We start from the raw sequence: 16,711 nt of genomic DNA on the forward strand, positions 1-16,711 counted from the left end.
AATCCTCCGGGAGATGCCTGGGAGGAATCTCGGGTGGATCCCGGAGGAGAGAGCTTCCTTTAGAGAAGAAATCATCTCGGGTAGCTTCCCTGGAGGAGTCTGGGGCTGCTACCCGGGATCTCAGGTCCCTCAAGAAGAGGTCAAAATCCTCCGGGAGATGCCTGGGAGGAATCTCGGGTGGATCCCGGAGGAGAGAGCTTCCTTTAAGGAGGAAAAATCATCTCGGGTAGCTTCCCTGGAGGAGTCTGGGGCTGCTACCCGGGATCTCAGGTCCCTAAAGCACAGGTCAAAAGCCTCCGGGAGATGCCTGGGAGGAATCTCGGGTGGATCCCGGAGGAGAGAGCTTCCTTTAGAGAAGAAATCATCTCGGGTAGCTTCCCTGGAGGAGTCTGGGGCTGCTACCCGGGATCTCAGGTCCCTCAAGAAGAGGTCAAAATCCTCCGGGAGATGCCTGGGAGGAATCTCGGGTGGATCCCGGAGGAGAGAGCTTCCTTTAAGAGGAGAAATCATCTCGGGTAGCTTCCCTGGAGGAGTCTGGGGCTGCTACCCGGGATCTCAGGTCCCTCAAGAAGAGGTCAAAAGCCTCCGGGAGATGCCTGGGAGGAATCTCGGGTGGATCCCGGAGGAGAGAGCTTCCTTTAAGGAGGAAAAATCATCTCGGGTAGCTTCCCTGGAGGAGTCTGGGGCTGCTACCCGGGATCTCAGGTCCCTCAAGAAGAGGTCAAAAGCCTCCGGGAGATGCCTGGGAGGAATCTCGGTGGATCCCGGAGGAGAGAGCTTCCTTTAAGGAGGAAAAATCATCTCGGGTAGCTTCCCTGGAGGAGTCTGGGGCTGCTACCCGGGATCTCAGGTCCCTCAAGAAGAGGTCAAAAGCCTCCGGGAGATGCCTGGGAGGAATCTCGGGTGGATCCCGGAGGAGAGAGCTTCCTTTAGAGAGGAAATCATCTCGGGTAGCTTCCCTGGAGGAGTCTGGGGCTGCTACCCGGGATCTCACGATCCACAAGAAGAGGTGAAAATCGTCCGGGAGACGCCTGGGAGGAGTCTCGGGTGGATCCCGGAGGAGAGAGCTTCATTTAAGAGAAAACTGATCTCGGGTATCTTCCTTGCAGGAGTCTGGGGCTGCTACGCGGAATATCCAGGCTATAGAAGAAAAGGTCAGAGCCTGTCTCAGCTGGATCCTGGTGGAGAGAGTTTCCTTTAAACTAGGCCCAACAGCTCAGGCAGTTGCCCGAGAGAACCCTTGGTGGCCACCTGGGATGACAGAGACCTGCCAGCAGCAGAAACCTGTCTCAGGTCTCCGTGCTTGGAAGCCCCTGAGATGCCTCCAGGGAAGAGAGGGAAGAGGCTGGGCAGTACTGGTGTCCCCTGGAGCCATGGCAGCCCCGGGGAGCCAGGCAGCAAGTCTTGCTCACATGCTCAGGAACAGCCGGCCGCCAGTTCTGGGGTCAGGAAGGAGTTTTTTCCCCCGGGCAGATTGGCACAGGTCCCGGGGGTTTTTTCGCCTTCCTCTGCAGCATCGAGCACGGCCCCTTGCCAGGGCTCCTCGGGGCCTTTTCTGGCCAGCGATTCCCTGCTCTTGCAGGACCAGGAGTCCAGCTGTGCCCTCCATCCCTCCGCCTCTCTTCCCTGTGCCAGCCTGGCAGGGGAACCTCAAGGACCTCCAGGCATGAGGTCACCTGGGGGTCTTCTGCCCTCTGCAAAACACGGCCCGCTTGGAAAGGCTGCAGGCGCGATGCTCCGTCAGGAAGGAGCCGCCGCTTGCCGCCCGGCCGTGCCTGCAATAAAAGCGGAGCCTTGGTCTCCTCTGCCGGAGTTGCTGGTTGTGTCTCGTCTGTCCTGGTCGCAGCCCGAGAGCATCTCCGCCGGCCCGGGCCTGATCCTGTTCCTCGGGCCCAGGGCTGCGCCTGCACACCCTGCCCGCTCCGGGGGGGTCTGGCAGCCTCTGCCCTGCGGGGCGGCAGGGAGGGAGGGAGGGAGGGAGGAGGGAGGGGAGCAGCTCTGCCCCCCCAGCCTGGCCAGCACCCAGCCCTTTCCTCCAGGGAGCGGCCGGGTCTGCCGTGGCCGTGCTGACCTCCAGCCCGGAGGGTTGGTCGGTGCTGCCAGCAGCAGGAGGAGCTGCTCTCCGGGAGAGCGCTCCAGCCTGGCCCCCTGCACCCCGTCCCGGGGGCCCCCGCCGGCTCGGCCTGGGGATGCCCGAGGGCTGCCCCTCTGCCTGCTCCCGTGGGGACCCGCTCACGGACCTGTTGGCCCGGCGCTTCTGCCCCTCGGGCCCTGCCGGTGCCTCCACAGCCTCCCACGGAGCAAGTCCCACCCGCTCCCTGGAACCAGCCCCGGCCCCTGCCCGCAGCCACCGGGAGCCCCCCGGCCCCCTCCGCGCCCAGACCTGCCCCGCCGCTCCGCCGGGCCTCCCGCCGCGCAGCCGAGCACAGCCGAACCGAGCCGAGTCGAGGCGAGACGAGCCGAGTCTAGCCCAGCCGAGCCGAGCCGAGCCGAGCCCAGCCGAGGGGAACTGAGCCCAGCGGAGCCCCGCGGAGCCCCGCGGAGCCGAGCCGAGACCAGCCGAGACCAGCCCAGCGGAGCCGAGCCGAGCCGAGCCGAGCCGAGCGGAGCCGACCTCAGCCGAGCCCTTCGGAGCCGAGCGGAGCCGAGCCCAGCCGAGCCGAGCGGAGCGGGCAGGCACGGGCGGGCAGGGCGGGCAGCGCTGCCTGCGGGCGCGGTGCGGCTCCTCCAGCCGCAGGGGACGGTGGGCAGGAACCGGCCCCTCGGCACCGCGCACCGGGCGCTGCAGCTCCTCGTCCTGCTCCGCTCCGGCGGGGGAGCGCGGAGACCTCCTGCCCACGGCAGGGGTAGGTGGGCAGATGGAGAGGGCCACTGCCAGGGGCCGGGGAGCGGGGGAGCGACCCGGGGGGGGGTCCCGTGTCTCTGGCAGCGATCGCCCTGATGACAAGGACACCGAGGCAACGGGACGGAGCCGGTTCCCGTCGTCCCGGCGCTCTCTGGAGGCACCCAGTGCCAGCCAGGACTAAGGCTGCGCCAGCCCTCGGCTGCACCCGCGGCAGACTTCGCCTTGTGCTCAGCGCTGCTGGCCAGCCTGTCCCTGCCGCCGGGCTCGTTAGCCAGCCGCCTCTGGGCTAGCCCCGCTCTCGGGACGGTGCATCCCACGCGTGAAGCGTCGCCCGGCCAGTGGAGCAGCTCCGGCGCGTTTTCCTCCTCCCGCTGCTGCCGCTGCTGCCGCTGCTGCCGTCCGGGCGCTGTCCGCGGCGGTTTCCCTCGCGGGTCTCCGCTGGTCTCTGCCCGCAGGACGTGACCCCTCGGGCTGCGTTTGTGCAGCCCTGCCCCGCACGCTGGGGCTGGAAAGCAGCGCGATCCTGCTGCAGCTGCCGCGGGGACAAACCCACGGGGGAGAAGGGGTGGGCTGGGGTGCGGGTGGGTGCCGCGGGAGGACAGCGGGGCTGGGTGGGCTCTGGGCAGCACCGCCCGGGGCTGTCCCTGGCGGGGGTCTTCGCGGGCCGGCCCCCGGGGGTGTTGGAGGGTGCCGGTGCCTGCTGCTGCAGGGAGGAGCGGAGGAGCTGGCAGAAGGAGCCGGACAGGAGCGTGAGGAAGGGCGGCTGCCCGGCTTCGTGCTCCCCGGGGACACTCGGAGCTCCCAAGGGGCCGGGCCGGGCTTCCCCCCTGCTCCCCCCCATTTTTGTCACCATTTGCGCTCTGACTTCACGTTGCACTTACTTAGGTGTCTATTGGACCAGCTTTGTTTCCCGCCCTGCAAAGGTGACACTGGCTTTCCTGGAACAGATGAACAGGACTCTTTTCGGGAGCTGAGAGCAGAAACCCCACGGGTTTTGGCATTCGGATCTTCCCAGCTTGCTCCCGCCAGCACCCGAGGGGACTATGGATTTCGTGGAGCACCACTGGGATGTTACTGTCAGGGAGAGTGGTCGTTCCTGTTTGCGGACAAATGTGGAGGAATGGAAATATCTGCGGGAATCTTTGCAGGAAAGGTGCCTAAAACGAGAAAAGGCAAACCTGACACGATTGCGATCTGGAGAGCAAGGGGTGAGCTACCAGGGCCGCTGCCAAGGGCCTGTCATCAGGCACCAGAGTGAACGTTGACTTGAGAGGCCTGGGCACAGCCCAGACCCCTTTGCAAGCAGTTGCAAGCCCTGCCACAAGCTGAAGGCCAACTCCGCTGATGCTTTGGGCTCACAATGGAACCCAAAGCACTCCGAGCCCCAAAATGCAGCCGCCTCTGAGGTGCTGCAGCAGCAGCAGCAGCAGCAGCAGCAGCAGCAGCAGCAGCAGCAGCAGCAGCAGCAGCAGCAGCAGCAGCAGCAGCAGCAGCAGCCAGTGCAGAGCAGCCCGCGGCCGTGGGGAGCTGGGCAGAGGGTGGGGGCAGCCGCGCTCGGCTGGGCTCGGCTGGGCTCGGCTGGGCTCGGCTGGACTGGGCTCGGCTCCGCTCGGCTCGGTTCCGCTCGGCTCGGTTCCGCTCGGCTCGGCTCGGTTCGGCTCAGCTGGGCTAGCCTGGGCTCGGCTCGGCTCGGCTCGGCTCGGCTGGGCTCGGCTCCGCTCGGCTCGGCTCGGCTCCGCTCGGCTCGGCTCCGGCTCGGCTCGGCTCGCTCGGCTCGGCTCGGCTGGGCTCGGCTCGGCTGGCTCGGCCCGGCCCCGGCTGAGGCAAGGGCGGGCGGCGGGCGCGGCGGGGCCGGTGGCCGTGGCGGGGGCTCCTCCGCTTCGGCGGAGCGGCGGGCTGCCCGGTGGTCGCCAGCGCCGGGGCTGCCCGGGGGCCTCGCAGGCCGGCAGCGGGGCTGAGGAGGCGGCGGCATCTCCCCTCTCGGCAGGCCGGGGCGCTGGGCCGGCGTCCGCGGCGGGTCCCGGCCTTGCCCCGGCAGGCCCGGCCGGCCCCGGCCCGTCCCTCCCGGCCCCGGGGCTGCGGGGGCGGCCGGGGACTGCCTCCCGCTGGCGGCTGTCCGGCGGAGGGAGGCCGGGGGGCAGCGGGGAGGCGTGCGGGTGTGGAGAGAAACGAGCTCCTCCTGGCTGGACCCGCGGGGGCTGCAGGGACCCGCAGCAGGCGGGGGTGTCCCTCACGGCCTGGTGTCGGTCACGGGCTGCGACACGGTCCTGCGCGGGCTTTCTTGGCAGCCCCCGGGGCGAGAGGCCTGTGGAGCTTCGGGGACGTGGGGAGTGACATTTCCCGAGCAGCGGAGCCGCAGGCGGGGTAGCCGTCCGCTCCGAGTCCGTCCTCTCCTCCTGCTCCAAGCTGCCCTGCGGTCCTGGAACGGACACTTGAATCAGCCGTTTTCTGACGGGTAGGAGATACCGGTGGGCAATCTGTTCTCTCTGCAGATGGCCTCTCGAGGAGAAACTGCCTGTCACCTTTTCTTCGGTATGACAGAAGGCGATCCGGTGAAGGGGTTTAGTAATGGGCCTTTGACTCTCCTGCTTCCCTAGGCTGGCATTCCGGGAGCAAGAAGGATGTCGTTGAAGCCATTTACCTCTCCGTTGCCTGAAACAAGGTTTCTTCGTGCGGGCAGGCTGGTGTACAAGTTTAAAATCCGGTACGGCAACTTCAACAGGTGAGCATGTGAAAGGTGCACAGTCAGCCTGCAGTTTGATGGCTGCACGTGGCAGGGAGTTAATACGAAACCCTCGAGTCAGATCTCGGGGGCTCCTCATTTCCTGCCTTCTTTCACTGACGGTGAAAGTGGTCACTTAAAAGTTGCTACTGCACTTGCACAGGCTGAGCGTTGGCCTGAGAGAGTCCTGTGAGGTGTAAAAAATGCTCCTGCTTCACTGCCATGGGTGGATTTTGTGCTTCAGTGGAAAAAGAGGCCGGTTTTACGGACAGGATTTTGAAATTTGGTGAGTGTTTAACTGAGAAGCTTTGTAGCGGTTTAACCCCAGCCGACAACTAAGCCCCACGCGGCCGCTCACGCACTGCCCCGCAGTGGGATGAGGGAGAGAATCGGAAGGGTAAAAGTCAGACAATTTGTGCGCTGAGATAAAGACAGTTTAATAAGTAAAGCAAAAGCCGTGCACGCACGCAAGCAAAGCAAACTGGGGAATTCATTCACTGCTTCCCATCGGCGGGCAGGTGTTTCGTCTCCAGGAAAGCAGGGCTCCATCACGCCTAACGGTTACTTGGGAAGACAAATGCCATAATGCCGAACATCCCCCCTTCCTTACACTCCGCTGCATTTACTTATTTCCAAGTGACATTGGTGTGATTTGTTTACTTTTTAATGGGTTTGGATTTTCTTTAAGACCTCCTCTCTCCCTGTGCATTTTCTTGTTGGGCGATACCTAGCAGCAAACAACTTTTGAGCAGCTGGCTTACAAAAGATGCAGTTAATATTTGGGAACACAGTTTGATGCAGGCAGTACACAACTCCCAGCATCACAGGGCCTAGCTCCAATGCTGTGAAGGCCCATTCCTCTGCAGGTTTGCACCGTGGAGGGATGAAGAGACACGTCCTGCCGGTTCCTTCTTTTAGTCCCTTGAGTAGAATGGCATCGCGATAGGCTGGAAGACAGAGGCGCTGGTTTGAGGGCACCTTGTCAAAACCCCAATCCTACAGGTTACTGAGGATCGACTGAAAAGATCGGATCTCTCATCCCTTGTATCCTCAGACACACAAAAGACAAGTGGGCAGAAAAGTGAAAAGAAACAGTCCTGGTGGAATAGTGGATGTTTTTTAAGAACCATAAATTATGAATTCATCTGCCTGCTGAGTGTTTTCTCTGTGCAGCGGGAGTGATGTTTTGTTGCTGTTTAAACTCTTGCAACAAATGGAGCTCCATTGCTTTTTGATTGGGGTGGGACTAACTCTCTCTGTTTGTTTCACAGCGCTCCTGATCTCGACAACACTGCAAGTGCTGCCAAGGAGTTAGAGGTAGGAGACGAAGCAGGTCCATGGGACCTTAGCTGAATGTTAGGCCGAGCAAATCTTTTGTTCGTTGTGGGACTGAGGACATTTTGTCAAACGCAGCGTTTCAAGTGAGGGTAACGGGGAACTTCTCTGGAGAGTACGAGGGTGAAAAAATGACGTAAACAAAAAATGTCATCAAGAGGCAGCATTGGCGTAGACGAGCAATGCTTTTATTTGAAACATTTCCAAGAAGCTACTGACTGTTAGAACTGGACAAATGAGAACTCCTATTTGTCGAGCCAGTTGCACCCCGTTCCTTGCTGATTCCTGTTCAGCTGCATTCTGCAGTAGCGCTTTGCCGTGGTTTCGCTCTCAGCCTCAGACCTGACCCCTGCTCTTAACTTCTCAGGCTTGACTAGCTGTCAAACCCTCCTGTTCTGTCAGGAGCTGTGGCAGTACTGGTGAGCTCGCTTGACAGAGGCTAATCTAATGCTCGATTGCACATGCTTTCGTCGTAACTGGAGCTAGTGGAACCAGTGGACGTCCTTTTAATGATGCCATTACTTTGTGACCAAGCTTGGTCACAACCGACGAGTTCTGCTGTTGTCATCTTCTTCCTGAGACAGAAGAAAGCCCCTGCCATTCCCGAGGAAATGAGACAAATATAGTGCCTGCTTAAAAATGCTCCTGTTACTTAATTTTAAAAAATCTTCAGAGTACAGTAATAGCATTCTAAATGTTATTGAAGAAAACGGGCCGATTTTAACTGATACGGAAAATTATCGGTTAATTTTTTTTTCTTTTTCTCTTTTGAAAATTTTGAAAGATGTTCCTAGAAAAAGTTTCCCGTTTATAAAGCAGGAGTTTGTTGGGGCTGAATTACAGCTCCTTTGTTCCTGAATTGGGTCAATATTCAGAAAAAGGGGAATATGTTTATTTTCGAAACAGGTCCATACCAAGTGTGCTTTGCTGGCAAAAAGGAGACTTCTTAAATGTAAAACTTGTTAAACTTAAAAGCACACCTCCACTCTCCATCGTAATGCTTCTATGTGAATTCAAGATTAAGACATGCATTCACTTCAGTTTCTCTGAGTCTGTTAGTGCAGCGCACTCTAAGGTGATGGGAGGGAGCGGGGAGAAGAAGGGGAGGAGGAAAAGCAAAATATCCAGAACCTGCTCTTCCAGGATTCATGCAAACTGTAACGTGATGTTAATTTTCTTCCCAAGCCTCGAAACTGTACTTGACAGGGGAATTGTGACTATATGGTTAATATTCTTCTTTGCTTTCTTTTTTTGGCCTCTCTAGGAAGCGATTCGAGTCATCCTTGGAAACCTTGATGATTTACATCCGTTTTCTACAGACCACTTCACTATCTTTCCGTGTATCCTTTCTTTCCTACTCGTAAAAGAAAAGATTGAGTGACTCCTATCTGTTGGGCATTGCACACCACTAGACATGAATGTCAAAGGAAGCAGATCTTTCGCTGGAGGAGGACTCCTCTGAGCTTTGCAGTTTTACATTAGCTGAAGATCCTCCGCAGTTGTTGCCTTCAGCAGAGGGCTGACGGGAAAAGTGTTTTGCAGTGTTTTGAGATGAACACCCCTGCATTCCAAATCTGATTTAGCCAGAGGAAATGAACATGTATATAGAAAGTCACAGGAAGCCCACCTAATGCGATTGCAAGCAAAGCTAGTGCGTTGCTTAAAAAGGTTAATGAAACGTAAAACGCTCCTTACAGGCTCAGCAACGTTGGCCCGCTAGTAGAGAAGACCCCGGTAGTTTTCTTGTAAGGTACGTTAGGATTAAATCGCATCCATGAGCCTCTGGGGATGGATTGTACCTGCAAAGCCGTCTTCAGTCTGTACAGGAAGAAGTTTGAGTTTGAACTTGAGAGAACAGGACAGTGTTCCCATGAAAGCTTATGTTGCCTAGAGGGATGCTGAGTATAAAAGTTGTTTCTTGGGTGGGAGCAAATGTCAGTATATGCTTACGCACCCACACAGATGGCTGAGAGAAGCAAAAAGCACCTCACAGCGTGAGTTTTATGAGGAGAAGTAGTTGAGCTGAGATAGCTGGAAGACTAGACAGGCTTCTGAACACACAAAGCCTGCAGGCTTGTCATCCATTGTATTTGCTCCCTTATACATATGTTCAGTGTGGTATGGCTTTTGAAGCTGTACAAGAAGACATTGTCAGGAGTCCTGCTCCTTTGAAACGTTAGTGCTATGTTCTTAAGTCTTATCATCGTTCTCAGATTTGAGTAAATGGGAGAGAGTATCGAAGATGAGATTCAAACATGGGAAGGTCCATCTTGTGCCTTATCCCTACATTTGCACTGTGTATCTAGAACTCAACTCATTTCAGCAAAACGTATCTTGTGGTAAGTCTGTATGGTTACGTTTGGATAATTTCTGGAAAGATCTATGATCTACGTCTTGCTTTTCCCTTTCCCTACATTTGTTGACATTGAACTTCACGCTCTTTGTTTCTGTTTTCCTAAAGAAAGAATGCATTTGTTTTTCTAAATAATGATAGTAATAATGGTAACAATGTCTTTTGTATAATTAGCAAATGTTGTCGCCTCCCTAGTGTGTCATTTTCCAGGTTTTCTGTGAATTCCCTGAACAGCCTCAGGCCCCAGCTGAGACCTCTGTGGGACTCTACATTTAACCTCCTCTGTTGGGAAAGCTGAGTGTTTATTCTTACTATTTCCTCTTCTGATTATTGGTCCCTGCAAAAAGCTCCTGGTTTTTCTTGTGACTGCTTAGTTGATAATCTGGTCTCCTTTATAAAATGGACAAGTAGTCACTTCTCAGTCTCACCCATTTGCTTGCGTGTAGCATCCCCTATCAAATATACCGTGTCTGGATGTGAAAACTTCTAAACGTGGAGAATTCACTCGCTTCCTTGTACGCCTTGCTCCAGTATTTAATTGCCCGCTGCAGACAGTTGTACGACGTTTCTATTCTAAAATTATGCACAGCATAACGTGCTGTTACTTTCCGGCACTGCTGTTTCAAGTTTCTGTTGGCAGGGATTTTTCTTCAGGAAAACATGTATGGATCCCACGCATCAGAGGTTAGCTGGCCAATATTGCGTGGAGGCTGTGCTCCAGCTGTCCTTGCATCTTCCATCGGGTGCCCAGAACACAGGGTGATGCTAACAGTTCTTCAGTTCCTTCTTCTCTTCTGAAGACTCCTTTGACCTCGTCAAGAAAAGCAATTGTCCCCATCCCATCAACATGGGGCATTCGTAGCCAGGAGTTCTCGTTCTGAAAGAGCTGTATTTGCAGTTTTTCAATTTCAGCATATCGTGTGCAAGTCCAGCATTGTTTCCAAGTAGTTCATCTTGTTCTCAGAAAGCGAGGTGCAATGCAAAAATGTACTTTCAAGTTGGTTAAAGAAAGTCCAGTCACCAAATATTCACCAAGTTTTATAATACCTCTGTTACAGGTGAAGAAGTAAACAAGGGCAGCGATGAGCTTGTAAGTTGTGCGTGTGTTTTTGGTTTGTGTTTTGGTGTTTTTTAAAGTTACATTCCAAATTGCCTGGAGGAGCAGAATACCTATATAGGCAATGCTAGAGTTCTCTTCTTTCTGGGTGTCACTCAGGCAACGTGAGGTGGCACTGAATTCTCACCTAGAGCCGTCCCAGTTGAGAGAAATCGTCCTGTCAGTTCCATCGGCCTTTGAATGAAGTCCTGCCTCAGGGCCTGAGAGCCCTGCTGGCTTCAGTTAAATGCGTTCTCTCCAAGTCTGAGCTGAGCTGTCCAATGGTTTCTTCCCTGTGAGAGTCTGTACGAGGTCAATATTGCTGAATAATTAAGTGGTTTCCTAGGTACCGTATATGTCATAAACAACAAAGTTAAGCTGCTTTGGGAAGCTTTTGTTTAATGAGAGCTCAGGGTAGGTTTGTTTTCAATACGAGTAAGTGTCTGAAGATGGAGTGAATTAGTGAAGATGTCCCGTCCAAATTCCCCCAAAGCATTTTTTCTCTCTCTGCTAGCATGACATTCCTGCTAATTACATTCCTAGGCCCTCCTCTGCAGATGGAGCAAATAGGATGTCCTGGAAAGCAGTATTTCTTGTTCAAAACCGTTGAGCATAATTCTCTGGATGGCCTCTCAGTGCTTATCTTCAGTTTGAATAAGGCAACTAATCTTTTATTCCTGAATCATTTTGGGGGTTTTGTTGTATAAACATGAACAGTTTTGCGAAATACGGATGTATATTAGCTCTGACTGTTGTTCTAAACTAGAAAAGTCAAAATCAAATTTTATCAATACCAAGTTTGCAATGTTTTTGAAGGTCAAGAGAAGAAAGGAAGTGTCAGAAAGTCCTGCAGTGGAAGGAAGGGTGAAGAGGAGAAGAGTGGAAGTCGGAGCAGAGACCTCATGCCCACAGTCGGGTATGGACAGGTCAGTTGAGTACAAAATAGTCTTCCAGGGCACATCTCGATATTTTTCATGTCTCTTGCACCTTCCTCGTATTTCATTCCTATGTAATCCTTTGCCCCATTTGTCGTCTTCCTTCTCTTCCATAGGTGACAGAATCTAAGCAGCATTGCCCATGTTTGGAGAAAAGTTGTCCTACGCTTTCAGGTTCCCATGCCGTTAACTAGAGGTCTTCCTGTTTAACTCCTTTGTGTTAACATTATCTGTAGAATCACAGCGGGATGAGAACTCAGCAACAAGACAGAGCAGTGCACTGGCTTGCACACCTGAGCCAGGGATGACAAGGGAAGAACTGGGACCAGTTTTCTGGCTGCATCCCAGCCTGTTCCTCTGAGTTGGCTGATGAATGCTGCCTCTCAGCTTGAGGCTGAGCTCTGTATCTGTGGATTTCAGAGAGTTGTTGAGGCTGAGCTCTGTATCTGTGGATTTCACAGAATCAGTGAGGTTTTCGGGACCTGTGATATCATCGAGTCCAACCCCTCCTGCTCAAGCAGGGTCACCCAGAGCAGGTTGCCCGGGACGCGTCCCCTCCGGTTCTGAGTGGACTCCCAAGGGTGGAGACGCCACAGCTTCTGTGGGCAACCGTTTGCAGGGCTTGACCAGAGTTGCAGTCAAAAAGTTTTTTCTTGTGTTCAGATTGAATTGCACGTTCTGCAGTTTGTGCCCTTTGCCTCTTGTCCTGCCAGCAGGCGCTGCTGAGGAGAGCCCGGCTCCCTCTTCTTCATTCCCTCCCATCAGGTGTACATCGATAAGATCCCCCCTGAGCCTTCTCCAGGCTGAACAGTCCCAGCTCTCCCAGCCTCTCTGCACCTGAAACGTGCTCCAGTCCCTTCATCATCTTTGTGGCGTGAGCCCCAGTCTTGTCCCGGGGAGCCCAGTCTGGACAGAGCACACAGACTGGCCTCAGCAGCCCTGAGCAGAGGGAAGGATCATCTCCCTCGAGGTGCTGGCAAAACTCTTCCTAATTTAGCTCAGGATGTTGTTGGCCGCCTTCAGCACGAGGGTGCAATGCTGGCTCATGGTGGCTAGCTTCCAGCTTAGTTCTTGATTACCTTTCAGAGGCCGGCCCATTATGAGTTGTAGTCTAGCAGGCTTCTTTATTTCATGGAGTGTAGCTTTTAAAAAAAGAAAATTTGTGCCTGTACTTAATATTCACAAGTGTGTGGCAGAGTCCCAGATCCAGCATGATCGGAAGTGTTTATGCTCACCTCTCCCCTTCCATGGCCACGTACAGACCTTGTTGCCTTCTGTTCTACCCAATTCTCAAATGTATTTCATGCAGAGATGATAATGGGAGAAGCCTGAAGCCAGTTTGTTTCCCGCTCATACAAACGCAGTCCTTTCATTGCCTTTCCCCCGCTTTCTCAGTTTCTAGTCACAATAAAACTGCAGGAAACGAGGGAAGAATGAGACCAGGATCCAGAATGCTTTCTGACTCTTTTAGCCAAGACGGGAGTTGTAGATTCATCAAATACAAGGCCAGACAGGGCTATTTCATGATCCAGCCTGGCAGCTCTCTCTTAGTCCTGTGTCTTGCCCCAGAAGTTACGCTATTCCAGAAAAGATTAAAACAGTTAATCATTGTAAAGTGTATTCTCGGTTTCAAAATTAAATTGGTGAGGCATCAGCTTCAAGCCTTCTGTCATTTTGTTCCGATTACTCTGTTAGACTGAAGAGCTCATTCAGCGTGAGCATTCCCCCCTCCCCGGGAAGGAGTTTGCCTACTGTAATCCGACCACCTCTTGATCTTTTCTTCTTTTTGGACGAGCTCTTTTGCTCCTAAGTCCTCACGGGGGATTTGGATTTGGGTTTTCTTGGGTGCTATTGAGTGTTGAGCTACCAGAATCTCCAGGTGTCCCTCCCCAGTGACACTGATCAGCTCAGAGAGCACTATGCTGTGTGTGAAGCCAGGATTGTTTTTCCCCACGTGCACCACTTTGTACCTCTCTGTACAGAGTTTCCTCTGCCATTTGATTGCTCCATGACCGAGTCTTGTAAGATCTTTCTGTGGTTCCTTGCTGCCTGCCCTTCTCTTTGTGTCAGTAACCGTGTAGGGTTTGCAGGCTTTCTCAGCTCGCTGCTCACCCCCCTTTCCATGTCACGTAACACTGTTTTTAACTACTTGTTGGTTTTCTTAGAAAAGCAGAAAGCCTAATACTGAAATGAGTGCATATTTTCATTTTTTAAGTGAGACTTTGAGACAGGAGTACAAATATAGATTAAGGGTATGTGTCTTGTTGGCTAGAGGTACTAAAGTGCTGATTTCTAAAGAAACAGTTGGCGTAGCCATTTACAAGATTGCTTCCTTTTTGTGACTTTTTGTAAACTGAGTTCTTACCTATTTGACTTCTTTTTAGAACTGGAGCCGAGTGGGTTCACCATAGGAGTAAAGCAAAGCCTGGATTTGAAACGGTAAGCTACAGAATATTCAGAAGGAGACAACAGCATCTGTTTAGTCCTGGATTCTTAAAGTGGCAAGCATCAAAATGCTTCCAGGTAATGTTTTTTTTCCCTTTTCACCTGCATCACCTGCATCGAGACGTTTGATTCCTGCTCATCAAACTTAGCCAAGGGATGAGTTTGACCGGGAGAGGACACAAGCTTTTCTGACTGTCAAGCTATGCACTCTAGGGGTGAGCTTAGCCTCTCAGAGCTGAACCTGAAGGATGCCCTGCCTTGTCTTCAAGGCTCCAGTCCTCTTTTACCTCAGATGCCCCTTCGTACACAACTCCATGAAGGGCCAATAGTGGGTGCTGACACCTTGATACTGGCTTCAGTGTGAGTCCTTGCCACTCCCCAGCAGCGTCCTTTCTTTGTGCAGGTGGCCTTGTAGGCATCTCCCTCTTCTTGCAACAGTGTCATGCCTTTTCTTACTACGTCATCAGAAGGCAGATTTACGACCAGATTGTTGCAGAGGGATTGGCAGTTGCTTTCTAAACCCGCTGTTCTCCAGAGACCTTGTCAGGAGGGGAAGATTCTTTCTCTTTTAGCCCCCAGGCTAAAAGGCTGCTCTGACAGAGCTGCTGTTAGGCACACCCTTTAGGTAACAGGGTCTTCCCTAGCACCCTGTTCTCCTCCTCCTGGCTGTTGCCCATCCTCCCAAATGTGCCAGTGCATTTCATCCGTTTTCTGGATACTGATGCTGATTCTAAATTTAGTTCAAATCCCTGCCACACTGTCACCTTCCTGGCCTTTCTACCTCTCCAACTCTTTGGACAGAGTGTTTTCCGAGGAGGCAAACTCATTCCTCTTGGGATTGTCCACAAAGAAAGTTGCCTGGTGGTATAAAAGGAACAGCTGCTTCTCCCGCTGTTCCTGGGGAGGTGAACAGTTGCATCAAATACCCGGATTTCTGCGTGTTTCTGCATGATGACGTGCTGCCCCCCTTTCGGGAACCTTTTGGAGCTCTCCACAACTGGCTGAGCCTTTACGCCAGTGTCGTCTGTGGGCTTGCTTTTCAGCTCTCATCCAAATGCCTTCTAGGCCTGCGATTTTGACAGTAGGCTGTCTGGTCAGGGTGACTGGAGTCGAGCCTGCGCATCTTTCCACTTACCCAGTGCACCAGTAGAAGTCAAAGAGAAAGAAAGAAGGAAAGAAAGAGAACTGAGAGGTGCTCAGCCTGTCACTGCAGATAATTTTCCTAATTTAGTTAATCCTCTGAGACTAAACTGCAAAGATCTCAGGCCATCTGAAGTTTGGAATTTTGCATGAACCTGAGCTTAGTGCAAGAGAAACACCATCGGGGAAGTGGCTCTATTCTTCTCTTCTCTTCTGTCTCTGGCAAAGTTGTTGTACTCTCTCTTAAAGAAGCTTACCTGCTGATTTTGTTGTTTGCGGTCCTTTGTAGTGCTGATAGCCTTCCTAACGGGTATTCCTGGCTCACCTCTTGCTTCTGGCACTTTTCACTTTTGTCCCTTCCCTGTTACTCTGTTTCCTATGACTGTGTCTTAGCAGGGCTGATGTCCAGGGCCTGTATTGTCCAGAGGCTGTTCTTTCCCACAGCACCTCTGTTCATGTCTTTTAAAATCTCTGTCTGTGCCATAGCTGCTGTTATTCTTTCGCTGTCTGCTGTATTAAAGCCTGCTCAATGAATTACAGCTTTATGTTAGGCCTGTGAATGTCTTGAGGAGGGAGGGGCAGACATATGTTGGTGAAGAAAGTCCTCACGGTAGCGGGAAAACAAGTGAAATCACAGAACAAGAGAGCAGACCTTGCCTTTAGTTCTTCAAGCAAGCAAGCAAGCAAGCAAACAAAATCTCCTGTACAACAGAATTTTACATTGTGTAAGAGTTCTTGGGTTCCTTTTCCTTTCAGAATTCCTCCAAAGAAAGGAGCGTGAGTTTAGTCCAGCATCCCTTACCGCGGGCTGTAACCAAGTGAGTTTCTGTAAGTAAGGAATTCCTGGATTGGTTCATTCAAATTGGTCATATTAAATCAAAAGCCGCAAGGATTACATTGGTCTTAGTTTTCCTTTAAAAATCGTGTTTGGTATTTTCCAGCACGTGCGATTAGGAATTAGAAGCGCCGTAAAGCGGGAGGTCACCACTGATCTTGGCTGGGACTCTCATCCCGCGTAACGAACTCGCGCCCACGGAGCTGGGCTGCGTAGCTCTCTCAGAGCTGGCTGTGCGATGGGAGCCTACCTCCAAATCAGCCTGCATTGTGATTGCTTTGAAAGCTCCCAGGCGTCACGTCAGTCCGAGTCTGGACCCACCTCTCCGTTTCAGGGTCTGCCGTTGGGTGTGCAGGGAGTGGGGAGAGGGCGAGGTTGTGGTTTTGTTCTTGCTGCTGTTTCTTACAGGGGACCTGTGGAATCTCACCTTGAACAAAGAGCAGCAGCCGGTCAGGCTGAGGTGCAGTGCAGCTACTGCAGCAAACGGACCAAATGGTGAACAAAGGAAACGTGGAGTCCGAAGGAAGAGGTCTCTCAAAGTTCTGGAGAAGGTACGAATCCCACAGCTAGGAGCAGATGCAGTCCCGGCTGTGTCCGAGCCTGTGCCAGAGCCTGTGCCTGATTCTGGCAGTTCAGGGATTCTGCATTATCCTGGAGAAATGGACACCTCTTTTCTGTGTAAACCAAAGTCCCCAAGGCAAAGGAGCATTCGGGGATGTCCTTCTGTCTTGTGGTAAGGTGCAACATTCCCAACAAATGTTCCTCTTCTGAGCCGTCCTGGGGAAAAAACCTCCTCACGGGAGGGTTACTACTGACCTCAGTCACAGCCCTCACACGATGTGGCTTTTCTCAGCTGAGGAGTGCCATCTCCAGCCCCATTTCCAAAGGAGTTAAACACTCCCCCTTGTAACAGGGCCTTCCCGGGGCGGACCTGCAGTCCCGTTAAGGTAAGTATGACCTTTACTTGGCCGCTTAGCAACTGTGGCCTGTGTAACTTTGACTCCC

General features: G+C 53.2%; 1 pseudogene; it reads left to right on the forward strand.

Annotated features, from left to right (window-relative positions):
• The first annotated feature begins 4,876 nt into the window (after positions 1–4,876).
• LOC127022739 (membrane-anchored junction protein-like) lies at positions 4,877–16,276 on the forward strand (annotated as a pseudogene).
• The last annotated feature ends 435 nt before the right edge of the window (positions 16,277–16,711 follow it).

This window comes from Gymnogyps californianus, chromosome 16 (assembly GCF_018139145.2).
Source record: "Gymnogyps californianus isolate 813 chromosome 16, ASM1813914v2, whole genome shotgun sequence".
Lineage (NCBI taxonomy): Eukaryota > Metazoa > Chordata > Aves > Accipitriformes > Cathartidae > Gymnogyps > Gymnogyps californianus.